Source organism: Scyliorhinus torazame, chromosome 3 (assembly GCF_047496885.1).
Source record: "Scyliorhinus torazame isolate Kashiwa2021f chromosome 3, sScyTor2.1, whole genome shotgun sequence".
In the NCBI taxonomy this organism is placed as follows: Eukaryota; Metazoa; Chordata; class Chondrichthyes; order Carcharhiniformes; family Scyliorhinidae; genus Scyliorhinus; species Scyliorhinus torazame.
This window is the reverse complement of record NC_092709.1, coordinates 185,136,320-185,155,373: the sequence shown is the minus strand read 5'-3', so window position 1 is coordinate 185,155,373 and position 19,054 is coordinate 185,136,320. Positions and strand designations below refer to the sequence as shown.

Here is a 19,054-nt window from a genome sequence, read left to right as displayed (position 1 = left end):
CTTCCTTGAGGGTTGTACAATAGGTTCCCTCTCTCAAACTGCGGAAGAATGACAGATTGATACTAATGAGGGCACACCACTATTGATCTTCATCTATACAAAAAAAAACCCAGCCCAACACAATACCCAAGAAAAGCCAGCTGCTGTGCAGCCTTCCCCCACCATACACCTGCCTCTCCCTGCCCCACCCCTCAAATCTCTTGAGAATATGTCTAATTTTACAGCTGTGTAAGTGAATGGGCTTCCAGTGAGCCAAAATCAGGCCCAATAAATTACATATCTGTGAAAGCTGTGATTTGAATAGTCACTTTTATAATTTTGTAAAATGGTTAAATTTAAAATGGTTTCCATCTGGATCTTAATCTGGATCATAAACTAAGTGTTTGCCAAGTTTTCAGTTGCAGTTCATTCTGTTTACAATGCTAGCTTCTTACATAAATATAAAAATATTTGCATTGTTTTTCTTGTATTAAAGTATTACATTCAAGCTTTTGCATGACACAATGTGACCCAATATAACAAACAAAGGACATAATGTAAGTACATGACTCAGTGCAAATTAAAAGCTGCACTTCATTTATTAACACAAATCATATCCATAAGTTACTTCATCAATACATATTTGAAAAAAAGGATGCACCAAAAATATGCCACACAACAGGAAGTATGAGTCTTTTGGGAATTTTCAATGAAGCGATAAAGTGGAGCTTTCCTGCATTGCAACACAAAACAATGTGAAGAAAAACTAGCTCCATTCAACCCATATCCCAAACACTTTCAGTGCAATTACAAATACACGATTCAATAATTGCAAACTTGCCCCCGGGAAATGCATTTAGATATATGCAGGTGAGGGCTTTTGTGAGGCGATAGGTGAGGGAATTTCCGTTGTTCCAGGCACAAGAAGTTCAAGATAGGGTGATCTCGGGGGTATGGGTCGGGGAGGGCAAGGTGTCGGAAATATACCAAGAGATGAAAGAAGAGGGGGAAGCGCTAATAGAAGAACTGAAAGGTAAATGGGAGGAGGAGCTGGGGGAGGAGATTGAGGAAGGGCTATGGGCCGACGCCCTGGGTAGGGTTAATACCTCCTCCTCGTGTGCCAGGCTCAGTCTGATACAATTTAAGGTGGTTCACAGAGCGCATTTGATGAGGGTGAGGCTGAGTAGGTTCTTTGGGGTAGAGGATAGATGTGAAAGATGTTCAGGGAGCCCGGCGAACCATGTCCATATGTTTTGGTCATGCCCGGCATTGGAGGGGTTCTGGAGAGGAGTGGCTGGGGGCTAGCAATATTTGGAGTAGTGGATGAGCCGGGAGTGCAGGAGGCAAAAGAGGCCGGAATTCTGGCCTTTGCGTCCCTAGTAGCCCGGCGAAGGGCCTTGCTATTCTGGCAGGAGGCGAAGCCCCCTAGCCTGGAGGCCTGGATTAACGACATGGCGGGGTTCATAAAATTGGAGAGAATTAAGTTTGCTTTGAGAGGGTCTGCACAGGGGTTCTACAGGCGGTGGCAACCGTTCCTAGAATATCTCGCGGAGTGTTAGAAGAAGGTCGATCAGCAGCAGCAGCAACCCTGAGGGGGGGGGGGGGGGCGGGGGGGGGGAACGAGAGACTGTTTGAGGGGATGGATGAGCGGGAGATAGCATGGAGGGTGGGCGGAAACGGTACGCGCGGCCAAGAGCCAGTGTATAAAGCTATGTAAATATACCATCTTACAAAGAACAAAGAACAAAGAAATGTACAGCACAGGAACAGGCCCTTCGGCCCTCCAAGCCCGTGCCGACCATACTGCCCGACTAAACTACAATCTTCTACACTTCCTGGGTCCGTATCCTTCTATTCCCATCCTATTCATATATTTGTCAAGATGCCCCTTAAATGTCCCTATCGTCCCTGCTTCCACTACCTCCTCCGGTAGTGAGTTCCAGGCACCCACTACCCTCTGCGTAAAAAACTTGCCTCGTACATCTACTCTAAACCTTGCCCCTCTCACCTTAAACCTATGCCCCCTAGTAATTGACCCCTCTACCCTGGGGAAAAGCCTCTGACTATCCACTCTGTCTATGCCCCTCATAATTTTGTATACCTCTATCAGGTCGCCCCTCAACCTCCTTCGTTCCAGTGAGAACAAACCGAGTTTATTCAATCGCTCCTCATAGCTTATGCCCTCCATACCAGGCAACATTCTGGTAAATCTCTTCTGCACCCTCTCTAAAGCCTCCACATCCTTCTGGTAGTGTGGCGACCAGAATTGAACACTATACTCCAAGTGTGGCCTAACTAAGGTTCTATACAGCTGCAACATGACTTGCCAATTCTTATACTCAATGCCCCGGCCAATGAAGGCAAGCATGCCGTATGCCTTCTTGACTACCTTCTCCACCTGTGTTGCCCCTTTCAATGACCTGTGGACCTGTACTCCTAGATCTCTTGCCTTGTATATATCTTGCTCAGGGAGAATTTGCGTTATTTTGTTACGGGGGGGGGTTATTGTTTGTAAGGGGAAAAAATTGTGTTGTTAAAAAAACCTTAATAAAAATATTTTTTGAAAAATAAATAATTGCGAACATGTGAAGCTGCAGAATGAGTGACTTGTGCAAGATTCTACTTGGATACAAATTATGCATAGCACTAATGAATCTCCCCCTTCCCTCCCACCCCTCCCCCTTCCAAATAAACACTGGGCGGAATTCTCCCCCCACATGCTGGGTGGGAGAATCGCCGGGGCGCCACGCGAGTCCCGCCACGCCGCCCCGGCACCCGCAAGCGATTCTCTCCCTCCCCTCCCCCCCCCACCTCAACCGGCGCAGCGAGAATCACGGCTGGCCGCTGGGAGAATCAGCGCTCGCAACAGGCGAGCGGCGATTCTCCGGCCCAGATGGGGCGAGCAGCCTGCCCAACACGACGGGTTGCCGCCGGCGCCGTCCACACCTGGTCGCTGCCGGCGGGAGCAGCGTGGGAACACTGGGGGGGGGGGGCTCAAAAGGGGTCTGGCCCACGATCGGTGCAGGCCGGCCTCTCTGAAGGAGGACCTCCTTTCCTCCGCCGCCCCGCAAGATCCATCCGACATCTTCTTGCGGGGCGGCCTCGGGGAGGACGGCAACCGCGCATGACATCATTTACGTGGCGCCGGCAGTGTCATTACGCGGCGCCAAGGCCTGGCGCGTGTAAATGACGCGACGCCGCTCCTTGCCCCCCGGGGGCGGGAGAATAGGGAGCTGGGAGCGGGCTCCGACGCCGGAGTGAAACACCCCGGTTTTCACTCCGGCATCGGCATTTGTCTCCTGATGGCAGAATTGCACCCACTGTATTTTCTCAAACAGTTTCAGTGCCTATTTAAAGAGTTCTGCTTTTTCCCCCCAAAACTGCTGAAGATGCACATCTTCTTTATTTCAAAATTCAGGTCGAAGTCTGCAAATAATGTTTTTCCCCTTTTTCAAACACAGCACAGTAATACAGGCAGGCAAAAATAACTTGTGTTTTGTAGCCATCCAACAAAAATTCCACATCGCCTATCACCCCCAATCAAGCGAAATCGTAGAGCGAATGAATAGAACCCTCAAGGCAACCCTCAGGAAAATGGTGCAACAGCACAATACCACATGGGATACGGTTCTCTCCTTTGCACTCATGTTCATAAGGAACCGGACGACCCATGAAGGGAACAGAATACTTGTTCGGGCTTGATTTGGCCAGCCCCACAGTCACCGCCCTCACCCATGAGAAAGCAGTACAGCAGATCCTCGAAAACACTAAAGCAGCCCAGTTCGCCTCAGCTGTTAGGCTGGGCACACGGAAAAAACAAAGTAAAGCATGTTTTGATAAGACGGTACACCCGACGGAATTTTCAGTGGGACAGCAAGTCATGCTCTCCTTGTACAACCCCAGTTCATTTCTTTCCCCCAAATTCGCAGGACCCTACTCCATTTCAGATAGTCAGCCCCTCCGTTTAGAAGATCACTTATCCCAATGGCAAGTCAGGATGGTTTCACATAAATCAGCTTAAGCCTTATGGCACACAGAGCAACCACTCCCACCACATCTCACTTGCAGCAGCAGACGAACACGCCTCGCCCATGGACGACCTATTCCTACCCTCCCCCAACCAGTCCAGCCCGTCCTCGGACACCACATCGACTCCACCCCCCGAGACGCGACTCCGCCCCTCCCTTCATTCGACCAGCACCGACAGCGACAGGGACAGCACTGATACATTAGACCTCATGGAACCGCCACACAATTTCATTTCTGCACCAGGCCCCACTCCCAGCGACTCGGAACAGGATACGTTCGACCCCTTTGAGACCACTTACATAAAAGCCCCTGAACCGGACCCACCGCCCGATGACAATGGATTGCCCCCTACCGCCTCCAATCTAGACAGTAAGCATTTGCACCAAGACAATTCCTACCGACTCATCCGTAACGATGAGATGGACTCCACATCGCCCCAAGCAGCCTTAGCACAGCTACTCCAGTCACGAGTATGGCAACCGGGAGAAGATGATGACTCAGAGTCTGACTCCCACCAGACGAGCCCCTTTGCGACTCTTTTTGCAATAGAACAATGAGGTGTCCAGATGATGGTAAAAAGGAACCGATTGAGGTTTATGGTGTCCTTCTTTCTGATGGAGCCTGCCCGATTTTGTTATTTTAGTTTGCGGTTTTTAAATGTTGAATGTTTGTATTGTGTACGACCCTTTGATAAAGTTTATTCATGGCCCTACGCCACATTTTGATGCAGTCACAACTACTCTTTTAATGCCCATGGTAGTTAGAGGAACTAGTTTGTCGGCAGACACCCATTGATAGTCATAACTACTCTTCTGATTCAACGGCAATCATAAGAGGCAGTTTTTCCACGACGAACACAAATTCTTTTCGTTCTTGTCCGGTCACCCAGGCAGTGGAGTAACGGCACTGGTCCCCGCCCTGCCTGAGGACCCCCATCTGGTCAGCTACGCTCGGGTTGTGCACCTACTGCACTGGTCACCGTCCTACCCGGGGATTTCACCCATTCTTGCCCCACCGTGGCCCATACGCACCCCATTCGGAGCTTTTGGTTTGAAACTCTTTTACTGTTCTTTAAGTCTGTGGTTTAAAGAATGCTCTTTGCCACAAGTTTTGTTTGTTTTCCGGCGACCCTTAGGTTGCACTCCCACATGCTATTTACATTCCAAACACTTGGATGAAACGCTGGACGGAGAAATTATCTGCCCACTCAGCGCATCGATCACACAGGCTGCGAGACTGCTTGCGCTGTGACAGTATTTTCTTTTCGGATGTCTTGTCCCCAAAAATATTTGGTTTAAAAAAAAATGAGGGAGTCAGATATGGTGACAATTCTAATGGGCAATTGATAATAAAAGGAGAGACAGACAGATAGACGAGATATTAAACAAGGTAATAACAGATATCATGCTCGTGTCCACAGGAAATCCAAAACAACAGAAGACAGAGGAAGACCAAAGAAAAAAAAAGAGAAAATGAAAACGGACATCAGGGGCAAAATTCTCCCCCAACGGCGCGATGTCCACCGACTGGCGCCCTAAACGGCGCCAATCAGATGGGCATCGCGCCGCCCCAAAGGTGCGGAATGCTCCGCATCTTTGGGGGCCGAGCCCCGACATTGAGGGGCTAGGCCGGCGCCGGAGGGATTTCCGCCAACCGGCGCGGCCCGATTCCCGCCCAATCTCCGGTACCGGAGACTTCGGCAACCGGCGGGGGCGGGATTCACAGCTGCCAACGGCCATTCTCCGACCCGCTGGGGGGTCGGAGAATGACGCCCCATGATCTGCATTTGGATGTTCGTGGGATCACGACAGTTGCGCGCAGACGCGACCCCCCTGACCCCTACCCCACAGGCCGTGAATGTTTCCCATCCGTGCCATACACCACACCCAGAGACAGTAACTGACACACCAACCTTATAAAATGGTATTCCCTTTCATACATCGTAGAAGCCCTATTAGTGATAGCAATACTCTGTAGTGCCATCCAGACACTGAGACTTCGGAAATGGCGAACGAAAGCCTCCCGCACTCCGGTATAAACACTCAGACCCCCTATTTTCGGAAGCCAGCAAACTCCCCTCTCTCTCTAAGTAAATAAAGTGCATCGACTAATTTTTGTTTGTTCTAATAAAGAAATATGTGAAATTCTGTACTTGAAATGAAATGATAATCGCTTATTGTCACAAGTAGGCTTCAATGAAGTTACTTTGAAAAGCCCCTAGTCGCCACATTCTGGCGCCTATTCGGGGAGGCTGGTACAGGAATCGAACCGTGCTGCTGGCCTGCCGTGGTCTGCTTTAAAATCCAGCGATTTAGCCTTGTGTGCTAAACCAGATCACCATGATACAGAGAAATGTAATGCTGCTATTATATAGTTTATACTGTTTGTAAATTCTTTTGATTGACTAAAGATAGTTTAGAGAAGGATAGTTAAGAGGTTCCCGTGTTTTAAATGAAAAAGAAATGTAATGCATGCTTGAATGTTATAGTGCCCGCCCCTTAGAAGTTTAGAATGAAATGATGTGCATAAAAGCAATTTAGGTAAAGGTTCGAATCCACAGGACAGAGTAGGATAGAACCTGTCCTTGATTGCGGGTGCTCGACTTAGGCAGAGAACAAAGAAGATTCAGTAATATGATCCTTCACGCTTCGCGTTGAGGATCACAAGGAGGGGGTGTAGCCATCTGGGATGGCCACTTTCAGTATATAAAATGGATACTCACAGAGCATACAGGGAAAATGGACAATGCAAAGCAAACAAGCAGGCACAGAACCTGAATGTATATTTGGAAGGCAGTCTGCAGACGGAACCGAAACTCTGGGCCGATTTACATATTGATGGCCCATCTCCGGGAAACAAAGAACTAGTGCTCAGGTAGCTGATCCTGTCCCAGACAGTCCTGCACCACTACCCCAGCAAGAAGACACAAACAAAGCAAGGCCAACAGCCACTTAGGACACGCCCAGCCATCAAGGCACCCTCCCCTTTATTGGCTTAGATCAGTGTTCTTCAAAGTCGGAGGTGTGACCCGCGGGTGGGTCGCGGGCGGGTGTCGGGAGGGTCGCGGAGCCGTTGTCCGCGGTGCTCCCGATCGCACAAATCCCCGCGCAGCAGCTGGCTTTTCATAACGCCGGCTGCAAGCGGCCGCGATCATGTTAAGAAAAAAATTTGGCCACATTGCGCATGCGCGCCGATAATCGGGTACGCATGCGCAGTGCTGCCGCTATTTTTTAAAACCGTTGCAGCTTTTTGTTTTACAAGATCTGTAGTGGTTTTTATTCATTTATTCATTTAATTTTAATTTTTTTCATTTATTCTATTCACTTTTTTTTTACAAGTTCGGGGTTTTTTATTCATTTTTTTCATTTATTTTATTAATTTTTTTTTACAAGTCCGGGGAGGTTTTATTCATTTATTTTACTTTTTTTTTTACAAGTTCAATGGCCATTGTTCCTCTGACCTAAGTGGGCATCCGAAGTTAAGTATAGGTGTTAATGATAGATATAGTTTAGCCTGTAGTGTTATTGTGCATGAGTAAATCATACTGTGTGTAAATAAAGTAGTATTGACTTTGAACTAACTAACTGGTGTATTGGTTCTTTGATCGGTGTTCGGGTTGAACCTTGTGGCGGTATCGAGAGATACCTGGCGACTCTGAAAGTACACTCATAATTGGCATTAAGAAAGGCGACCTTATTAACTGCCATATTTATAGCAGTAAATATAGCAACAGTTTCTACCACAGAACTTCACAGGTAAGCTGGGAGCCAAGTCAGCAGTTCCCACAGGACTCTGTAACCAGAAAGGAAATATTGGTGAAAGTTGCCCTCCAGTTATGTTCCAACATCTAAGTTGTTATTCCAGCTTTTGGATAAATATCTGTCCTGTCATTGTGTTACCATCCCAAAATGAAACCCTGGCTCAAAAAATGCTCACCTTTACTCTTCTAAATAAAATATAGAGGAACAGTCACAAGACCGCCAATTAGTTTAACCGCAAGAAAAAATATATTAAACATGAAAAAATTGGATTATAGTACAATACGGCCTTTACTTCCACAACAATTACACACAGATTTTAGGATTAACATGGATTACAAAGCACACCTTGAGATCCAATGGTCTCAAACACACTAAGTCTCTTTTAAGCATACAAGATGACTGCGGTATGACACACTCCTCTCTGAACCCAAGTGAATGTCTGTGGATTTCTCCTCAAAATCCCCAGAGATCAATATACCCTGAGCCACCTTGTCTTACTGAACTCTGGCTTCCACACGAGTTATTCCAGATTCCACTTTCAAAAGTCACACTTTCAAATCTTTCAAATTATGCTTTTCCTTAGCTGTTTGCATTCCAAAATCCAGACCAGATTTTACAAATGACTCTTTTAAACAAAGGTTCTGCAAGGTGACACGGTGGCACAGTGGTTAGCAGTGCTGCCTCACGCAGCTGAGGACACGGGTTCAATCCCAGTCCATGTGGAGTTCGCATATTCTCCCCGTGTCTACATGGGTCTCACTCCCACAACCCAAAGTTGTGCAGGGTAGATGGATTGGCCACGCTAAATTGCCCCTTCATTGGAAAAATCAAATAAAATATATAATATTTTTTGAAAGTTCTCCTAAAACAAATCGAAACAAAATTTAACTTCTGCTTCACTTTTAACAACAAATCCAGTCCAGGATTTTACACCAGCCCATTTAGGATTTCTTTGTCTTCACTGCTGTACAAACTGTTTGCAATTGTTTTAACTCTCAATTCCTAGGCTGTATTAAAATTACATTAAAAAGTTCCACTGACCCTGTGCGTCCGGGCTGCCCCAGCACTAAAATCTATACCTTATTTCTAATGTTTACCAACACGATGATAAATCCCTTAAAACTACCTTTATTTTGTTAACACACTCCCTAGCTTAATTTGATGAACCAAAATGCAGAAGAGTGGAAGACTCAATGAAATCTATCATGTGTTACTGGTTGGGACATTCAGCTCCCACTATTCAGCTGGCTGCCACTTCACAGTGGATTTGGGCTGGCAACTACCTCACTAAGGATTGACTGAATCTCACGCTGTTGAGGTCAGGGGGAGGGGTGGTGCGGAGTTCCCATTCACTTCGGCACTTCCACCTGCCTCATTCCCACCACAGTTAAAATCAAGGTTTTAGTGATAAATTCCCAGATGGAAAATAGATTGTTATATTAGTTCTAGGCACAGTTACTAAAACATTCTCGTTTTTGACCAATCAGCCCAAATCATACAGCACCTTTTTCAATTAAAAGGAATAGCTTATTCTATTTTAGTGCATTCTCTTCCATTTCCTTTTGCATCATCCCAAGAAGCACAATGCTCCCTAGTTGTGAGAACTGAGGGGACCCTCCCCCTCTGTTTGAGACTATCATTGAGGGACAGGGGTAAGCTGTCCACTTGTTTACCAGACAGTGCAATTTTACAAAACTGAACACACCAAAGGGCTTATCACTCACCGTTGTTTTGAGAGTGAGAATGGATGGCCTCCACAACAATTGAAAACAACCTGCTACTTGAATAACCATGGGAAGGGTGTGCTGGCCTTTGTTAAAAGTTGCATGTGTCATGCCAGAAGTGTGGCATGACTGGTCTCCTCACCCACCCATGCTTGGGGGAGGAATTATGCTCTCCGGAATAGAAATGACAATCTTTTAAGGGCAACAACAAAGGATCTTTAATCATCACCCATCCCAAAGGAGAAAGCAACAAATATGATCTCTTGTCAGAATCCGATTAACACGGCTGCCTGAGATATGCCTGTTACATGCAAATTGTGTTTGAAGCATTTAATTCTAAATTAAAGCATTTCAAGAAAAATAAAGCAGATCTAAAGGAAAGGAAAGAACTTATATTTATGTTGCACCATTCACAACCTTGGGAAGTTCCAAAGCACCTTACAGCCAATAGTATACTTTAAAAAAAAAAAAAATTTTAAGTGCCCAATTTATTTTAGTTTTCCTATTAAGGGGCAATTTAGCGTGCCCAATCCACCTGACCTGCACATCTTTGTGTTGTGTGAGTAAGACCCAAGTAGACACAGGATAATGTGCAAACTCCACACGGACAGTGACCTGGGGCCGGGATCGAACCCAGGTCCTCAGCACCGTGAGGCAGCAATGCTAACCACTCTGCCACAGTGCTGCCCCAATAATGTACTTTTTGACCTGCAGTCACTCTTGTAATGTAGGAAATGTAGGAACCACTTTGTATGCACAGAAATTTCACTCAAACAGCAATTTGATAATGGCCAGATAATTTGCTTCTGTCACGTTGTTCAGAACATGGGGAAACTCTCCTACAAGCAGCACGTGAACAACGGTGCCCGATTTGAGAAAGGTAGATAATAAGTGCTTAATCTAGCTAATAATTCACTAGAGGACTCATTTATGTTACAACACCACTACTGATGACACTTGACTTTGGTGACAGTTCAAGAGAAGCAGGAGATTCACCCAGCGCATAGCATTTCATGGGCCTTTCTGCTCCCAGTAATGCCATCGATAGCGAATATCAACCGGCCAATTTTTCATCAGCAGCGGACAGTTGACTATCGACCTGTGAGAATATTTTCCGTTTGCTGGCATTTAGGCCCAGGAGCAGAAGTGAAAGTCGCGACTGCAGTAACTTGTGCCAGATGACGCAAACATGATAAAATTCCAAAGCACTGGCTGGTCGAGAACATTTCAGAATCACTTCTGCTTAAAGCAGTTCTGTAAAATACACAGGCTTATACAACCCTATACAACCCCAAAGCACCATATTTAACACTAGTTTATGAACAGCAAAATGGATAATGATATTAAAAAAGATAGGATCCACCATACATAGCACATGGACACATTTAATCAAACAGCTATAAACTACATATGCCACACACATCAATGTTGCTGTGAGGCAGTATATACTTCTGCACAAAGAAGATACTAAACCTTCAACAAATCTAAAACAAGGGATTTGATTTTAAAAAAACAGGATAAAATGCTTGAAGTTTCTCTGTCCACTATTTTAAGAATGCGATTAACTAAAATAAAATAAATGTTGACAATACAGTGGCACAGTGGTTAGCACTGTTGCCTCACAGTTCCAGGGACCCGGGTTCAATTCCAGCCACGGGTGACTGTGTGGAGTTTGCACTTTCTCCCAGTGTCTGCGTGGGTTTCCTCCCACAGTCCAAAGATGTGCAGGTTAGGTGGATTGGCTGTGATAAATTGCCGCTTAGTGTCCAAAAGGTTAGGTGAGGTTACGGGGATAGGATGGAGGCGTGGGCTTAAGTAGGGTGCGCTTTACAAAGGCCAGTGCAGACTCGATGGGCCAAATGGCCTCCTTCGGTACTGTAAATTCCATGATCTATGACCTTTGTTTAATTAGCAGACAACCAAATGAGCTTTTATGTTTGTTGTAATTTTCTCACAACACAATTTCAATTTCCAAGTTGTCCAGGTGCAGCAGAAATTCCAGATGTCAGACTGTTTGGATAGAAAGATGCTCTGAATCTGAACAATAAGAAATCTCCCACACATGGAAATAAGCAAATAGCGGTTGCTATTTCCACAATACAAGATTTAAAATAGCTCTTAACAGATAATGATACACTACCAGAACTAGAAGGCATGTGCAAACTCACCATCTCAATATCTTTTCCAAAACTATGTGTTTCACATAGAAGATGTGGGCATTAACTGAAAGGGCTACTTTTTCTATAACACAGAATGAGTCCTGTTTGTAATGGGCATTTGCAAGCCTCTTGGGCAGGGGGGGGGGGGGGGGGGGGGGCATTCCTTTCACTTCCTCACCAATTCCAGGAATCCATATCACACTGTTCATTCGTTAACAAAAATGCACAGTGTCTCTATTTCCTTGGCTAATAGTTTGTGTTGTCATGACCTTCTGTTGAGGAACACGGTTTCATGAGAGGGAAGGAACCAAAGGAAATCAGTATTAGTAGGGAAATGGTGTTGGGGAAATTCATGGGATTGTAGGCCGATGAATCCCGCAGGGATCGGTGTTAGGACCCCAGCTATTCACAATATTTTTTAATGATTTAGATAAGGGAACTAAATATAATATCTCCAAATTTTCAGATGACACAAAGCTGGGTGAGAGGTGAACTGTGAGGAGGATGCAGAGATGCTTCAATGTGATTTAGATAAGTTAAACGAGTGGACAAATGCATGGTAGATGCAGTATAATGTGCATAAATGTGAGGTTTCCATTTTAGTAGCAAAAACAAAGGCTGATTATTATCTGAATGGCTATAGATTGAGAAGGGAAATGCTCAATGAGACCTGGGTGTCCTGGTATACCAGTCACTAAGCATGCAGGTGCAGCAGTAAAGAAGATAAATGGTATGTTGGTATTCGTAGCCTGGAGATTAGAGTACATGCGGGGATCTCTTATGCAGGGCCTTGGTGTGGCCTTACCTGGAATGTTGTGAGCAGTTCTGGTCCTCTTACCTGAGAAAGGATGTTCTTGCTATGGAGCGAGTGCAGGAATGGTTTACCAGCCTAATTCCTGGGATGGCAGGACTGACACACGAGGAGAAATTTAGTTGGTTAGAAATACATTTGCTGGAGTTCAGAAGAATGAGGGGATATCTAACAGAAACCTATAAAATTCTAACAGGACTGGACAGAGTAAATACAGGAAGTATGTTCCCAATGATGGTGGAGTCCAGAACATGGCGACACGGGCTAAGGATATGGGGTAAACCATTTAGGACTGAGATGAGGAGGAATTTCTTCACCCAGAGTGGTGAGCCTGTGGAATTCTCTACCATAGAAAGCAGTTGAGGCCAAAACATGTATGTTTTCAAGAAACAGTTAGTTATAGCTCTTGAGGCTAAAGGGATCAAAGGAAATGAGGGAGGTGGGGGGGGAAATCAGGAACAGGCGACTGAATTGGATGATCAGTCATGATCATAATGAATGGCAGAGCAGGCTCGAAATGCTGAATGACCTACTGCTGCTCCTGTTTTCAATGGGTGCGATTTAACGGCCTCACCTCACCGAAACTGGTGGCACAGCGAGGTCGATGAATGTTGCAAGATTTTGACGCTTCAGATGCCTCAAGATTCATCCTAAACTCGCGAGACAGTGTGATCTGCATCACGCCCCCATTGGGCGAGATGGAAATTAACATATTTAAATGAGCCGTTAAATATGCCTGCACGTATTCATCCAGGGCCTGGGAACTAATGGCCTCGCCAGCGAGACCTCAACCAGGTGCCGTTTAGCAATAGTCTACACCAACATGGCCTTTGGAGACCCCTGGGTGGTTGGGCAGGGCAGTATGGCCCCCGGCTCTCCCTCAAGCTTGGCACTACCAGCCTTGTACCATGGTGCCCTACTCTCTTCCTGCACTGGCGAGTGGAGCTGGTTAGTGTAGGAATTGAGACAAAATGAGGTCCAGAAGTGAAGCAGAGTGCCATTTAATAGTGGGGTCGTTCTCAGCACTGCCAGCGCCGGGAAACACCCGACTAAACGTGGCTGATGTGGTACCCTGTCTCACTTCCATTAAATCACGCCCAAGTGTAGTTGAATAGCGATGTGGATCTCATCCTAAAAGTCGAGGAGAAACGCTCCACCGAACTCACCCAAAAGGAAACCTAGGGGGCGGGATTCTCTGCCCGCGTCTGCCCGGCGACCGGAGAATCCCGCCCGACTTCTCCATTGTCTGCGTCTTGCCCGTGGCGTTCTTGTGGGGGGCGGGGTGGAAGAATCCAGCTATAGAAAGTATTTGGTTGAATCACACCTTTTGGGAGCGATTCTCTCAAAAGGGAACAAGGTCCACTGGCAAGCGTGTTTAGCCGTGTGTTTCTCAGTACACGCAGGGCCGAGAAACACATGGCTAATCAACTCGACTGACAGTGAATAAGGGGCCTGAACGGGGAACGCGCGCCCAAGGCCGTTTTGTACAGTGGGGAGCTCCACCAAAAATGGCATCCTGATCTCCGAGGCCCACAAAACAATCCCTGACCACCACCCCGCCTAAACACACTATGGGAGGGCCCCCACCCCCCCCCCCACCCCCCCCCACCCCCCCGCTTTCTCCCAACACCCATGCCAGGCAACACTGCCCCGATCGCACATGCGCATTAAATGCCTGCTTGGCAATGCCACCTGGGCACCTGCCAGACTGGCACCCAAGTGGCATGGGCCAAGGTGCCAGGCTGGCACTGCCAGGGTACCAAGCAGCACCAGCAGTGCCAGAGCACCACCCTCCCTACCCAAAGAGCATGCAGCTGGGTGCCTCCGGTTCCCTGGGAGAGCCCCATGAGTACCGTTCCGCCTGATCACCATTTGTGGGCAACAGTGCTGAACAGTGCTCGGCCGAGGTCTCTGGGATGAAGGGGTTGAATCCCAAAGCTTCAGGCAAATTTGAAAGCTACTGCGAGGTAAACACAAAAGAAATCGGTACAACTGGCGCCAATACTCACCATGAGGCAGAGGTAGGGTTGCAACAGAAACAAACAGCAATTTTGATTGGCAGCCATCTTGTGCGTCCCCAGCCGGCCCAGTCCACACATGCGCAGTTCTCTGGACGACGCGAACCAGCAAAACAGTGTTTTGCGCATGCGCGAGAAGCCACGCATGCGCAGTTGCGAAAAGAGTGCACAGTAAAGGAAAAGCGATTTGCGCATCCACAATCCATTCCTACGCTTTACGTCACAAGCGTCATGACGTCAGAGGCCCCGGATCACGCCCACTTAAAGGGGAAATGTCCGAAAATTAAAAAGAAGAGTTTTAAAGCCGCAAAACACCATTCTTTCACCTTGAAAGACAGATCAATGCCTGAACGTCTACCAGTAGTTGAAATCAACCTCCGCAGAACCCTGCAACAAGCACTTAGCACCGCCCAAAGAGATGATTTGGTTCTTGAAGACTACTACTCAGACGATTTCTTCCTTGGACACAGAGAGCGCAATGACAACACCGAAACAAAAGAAGATAATTGGTTTATCGAAGAATACTACTCAGACATGGCTGAGTTATTCGGATATGCTGATCACAGCATCAGCAACACGGTTACAAAGCTCAACGCGACTCTACTCATGGTAGATTAATCCGATACCATGATGCCATGGCGGATCGTCGATACATTGGATGACAGCAACCTGTCAAATACCCACGAAGAAGACGAAGCCCACAGAGAGCGGCCTGATGCCACACGAAAAGTGTTTACGCACCATGTAGAGTCCCCGACTCCACACAGAGGGTGGTCCACGCACCACGAAGAGTCCCCGACTCCACACAACAGAGCGATGAAAGACTCCACAGAAAGACCACTGACAACTCCACACAACAGAGCGATGAAAGACTCCACAGCGAGACCACTGCACGACTCCGTTGAGAGCACACAGATCGACTCCACAGCGAGACCACCGCACGACTCCACACAGGGAACGATGCCAGATTCCACAGAGAGAGTGATACAAGCCTCCACAGCGAGCTCGTTGACAGACTCCACAATGGGAGCAACTCAAGACTCCAAAGCACAGTCCATGCATGATCAAGACCATGAAGGTCTATCCACCTTATCTGAGCAACCAGCAGCAGACGATGCACGTCTGCCACGCTCACGTGAACAACAGAATTACTATGACAGTCTGCCCAGATTACTTGAGCCACCAGAAGAAGACTCTGACAGTCTACCAAGCTCATCTAACCAACAAGACGACACTGCAGGTCTACCCACTGTATGTGAGACATGTGACGAAAGCATCCCAATTCCCATACGAGATGTGCAACATCACAGCGAGACTGACAGATCTCAGCTCGTGTGCACAGAGGCACTCGACAATCCAAGTGAATCTACTCGTGAGTCCAGTGCGACCACGTCAATTGAAACCTCATCCACTCGAGCCTCTCCGCGAGAAAATGAAATCTTGAACATTTTGACTCCAGACGAGGAGCATCAAGAAACCAAAGATAGATGATTCAAGTGAACCTGAAATGACTCCGACAGAGAACCATCAAGAAACCAAAGATGATTCAGGTTGTCACCTGATGATTCAGGTGAACGAGAACGGACTCCAGACGGGGACCATCAACAAGCCAAAGATGATTCAAGTGAACCGGACATGACTCCAGTCGGGGAGCACCGAGAAATCAAAGACGAAACGCTCAATGAAACAGTAGATGCCACAAAGGACACTGACACAAGTAATTTTGTGAAGGACTCGAATTCTCCACTCGGAATGGTCATTGAGCGCAACAAACACAACAAAACCTACAAATACAACAACACAGACAACAACAAGAAGCGTACCAAAGGCACCAACGTCAGCAACAAGCATGACAAAACCAACAACATTGGAACAACGACTGGTACAACATGGTACAACTCTGCCAATGCAGGACACTGTGACAGTACAACTCAAGAGAATGGCAAGTGTGCAGACATACCATGGCATGATAACGCATCTTACAAATTCACGTTTGCTACACTACAAACAAGCAGACCAGCTTTCAAGGCAGCTGACATACAGCATCGATACCGCAAACACAGACACCAGTCCAGGTCAGACTGGAAAGATGACATCAAGAATCGCTACCACAAGCATCGAAAAAAAAAAAGAGTCCAAATCAGACAACGAAGTGATTTGAACATTTGAACACCTCCTGATGACTTCTTGGTTCTTTAAGCACAGGGACAGTGACGGCGTTCACAAGGAAATGACAACATCATCGACACTTCAATAACAATCAAGAAAGCCACTCGACCATATAAATTCATGAACTTTGGACTCATAAATATTATTTGGTATTGTATAATCATCACTGTCATCATGACTTGTACATGCCATCACTTATCTACATATTTTGTTCAATTTTCTTTAACCAAGTACAGAAAATATGTAACACAAAAAAAGGGGGGGATGTGGTGATATGCATCACTGTTAAACAAGGGGTTAATGTAAATATACTACAACTAATTAACCACTAGAGGGAGCACTAGAGATGTCATGACATGCAGACATACAGCCAATGGGTCATTACAACAGGACACAACCAATGGGTAATCAGGACATTCAGAGGTGGCATTACCACAAGGGGGCACTTCACGACCCATATAAAAGGACAGGGCACACATGCTCTGTCTTTTTCCACAGACAGCCATCTAGAGGTACATCAGGATTGATCAACAGCATCACACCCAGCACGTGGCTTAGAGCAGGCTGGTAAAGATAGACTGAGTTACTACAGCTAGATTAGCAGAGAGTCAAACTCATTTAAGAACTGTGTTAATAGTTCAATAAACAAGTTGAACTCATTTCATAGTCTGGAGCTACCTTTGTCAAAGCATACATCAAGGAAGCAGCTTATGCTACACGAAGGGGCAGCACGGTAGCATTATGGATAGCACAATTGCTTCACAGCTCCAGGGTCCCAGGTTCGATTCAGGCTTGGGTCACTGTCTGTGCGTAGTCTGCACATTCCTCCCCGTGTGTGCGTGGGTTTCCTCCGGGTGCTCCGGTTTCCTCCCACAGTCCAAAGATGTGCAGGTTAGGTAGATTGGCCATGATAAATTGCCCTTAGTGTTGGGTGGGGTTACTGGGTTATGGGGATAGGGTGGAGGTGTGGACCTTGGGTAGGGGGCTCTTTCCAAGAGCCGGTGCAGACTCGATGGGCCGAATGGCCTCCTTCTGCACTGTAAATTCTATGATAATTCTATGAAGCAGCATAACACAACAGTAGCGAGACAGGTAGATCCTGCAAGAGGGATCTCCCGGCATCTACCGGCCGCGCCACCTTCTGGGCACAATGGGGCCAGTAGACCGTGCCCTATGTATTTATTTGCTGGCTGATTCATTCCATGTAAGTTGGTCCATGGACTGTATTCCCTTAATTATTCACTCATTTGTTGTTTTATGGCAATGTTTATTTATTTAGCAATTACAAAGTCCCTAAGCGAAGCAGTTTCTTGCGGTCCTCTTGTGATGAGTGCAGAAGGGCCTCCGCTGGGATGTAGATTGAACATTCTTTTATGATGGAGGAGCTGCGCTCTGAAATCTAGTGATTCCAAACAAACCTGTTGGACTTTAACCTGGTGTTAGAAAACTTCTTACTGTGCCCACCCCAGTCCAACGCCGGCATCTCCACATCATTCTTTTATGATGTATATAAAAACAAACTTCGAAAGTCGAAGCAGGAGGAGGCCAAGGGCTATATTAATTCCTTCTTGAAACTACACAATGTTTTCACCTCAATTACGTTTTGTGGTAGTGAATTCCACAGATTCACTACTCTCTGGGTGAAGCAATTTCTCCTCAGTCCTAAACGGTTTACCCCTTATTCCTCAAACTATGACCCCTAGTTGTTGAATTCCCGCACCATTTGGAACATTCTTCCTGAATCTACCCGGTCTAATCCTGTTAGAATTTTCGATAAGATCCCCCCTCACTCTTCTAAACGCCAGTGAATTGAATCATAACCGACTTAATCTCTCCTCATATGACCGGAATCAGCCTGGCAAACCTTTGCTGCACTCTCTCCATAGCAAGAACAAGAATATCCTTCCTCAGAGAAGGACACCAAACTGCACACAACACTCCAGGTGTGGCCTCACCAATGTCTGATACAATTATAGTAAAACTTCCTATTCCTATACTCAAATCCTCTTGCTATGAAGGCCAACATATCATTTGCTTTCTTTACTGCCTGCTGTACCTGTGCGCTTACTTTCAGTGACTGATGCACAAGGACACCAAGGTCTCGCTGAGTATCCATCTCTCTCAATTTATACCCATTCAAATAATAATCTGCCTTCCTATTTTTGCTACCAAAATGGATAACCTCACACATAGCCACGTTATACTGCATCTGCCACTTAGCCTGTCCAAATCCCGCTGAAGCATCTCTGCATCCTCCGAACAGGTCACCTTCCAACATGATCCAACTTTATATAATTTGCTAATTTGGAAATATTACATTTAGTTCCCTCGTCCAAATCATTAATATATAATGTGAACAGTTGCCTAGCACAAATCCCTGTCGTACCCCACTAGTCACTGCCTG

At 46.5% G+C, this 19,054-nt stretch overlaps 1 protein-coding gene across 7 annotated transcripts in view; it reads right to left on the bottom strand.

Annotated features, from left to right (window-relative positions):
• The window catches only part of LOC140408828 (Krueppel-like factor 3), a 133,060-nt gene that overhangs the window by 34,637 nt on the left and 79,369 nt on the right, over positions 1 to 19,054 (bottom strand). The gene's annotated exons all lie outside the window — the stretch shown is intronic.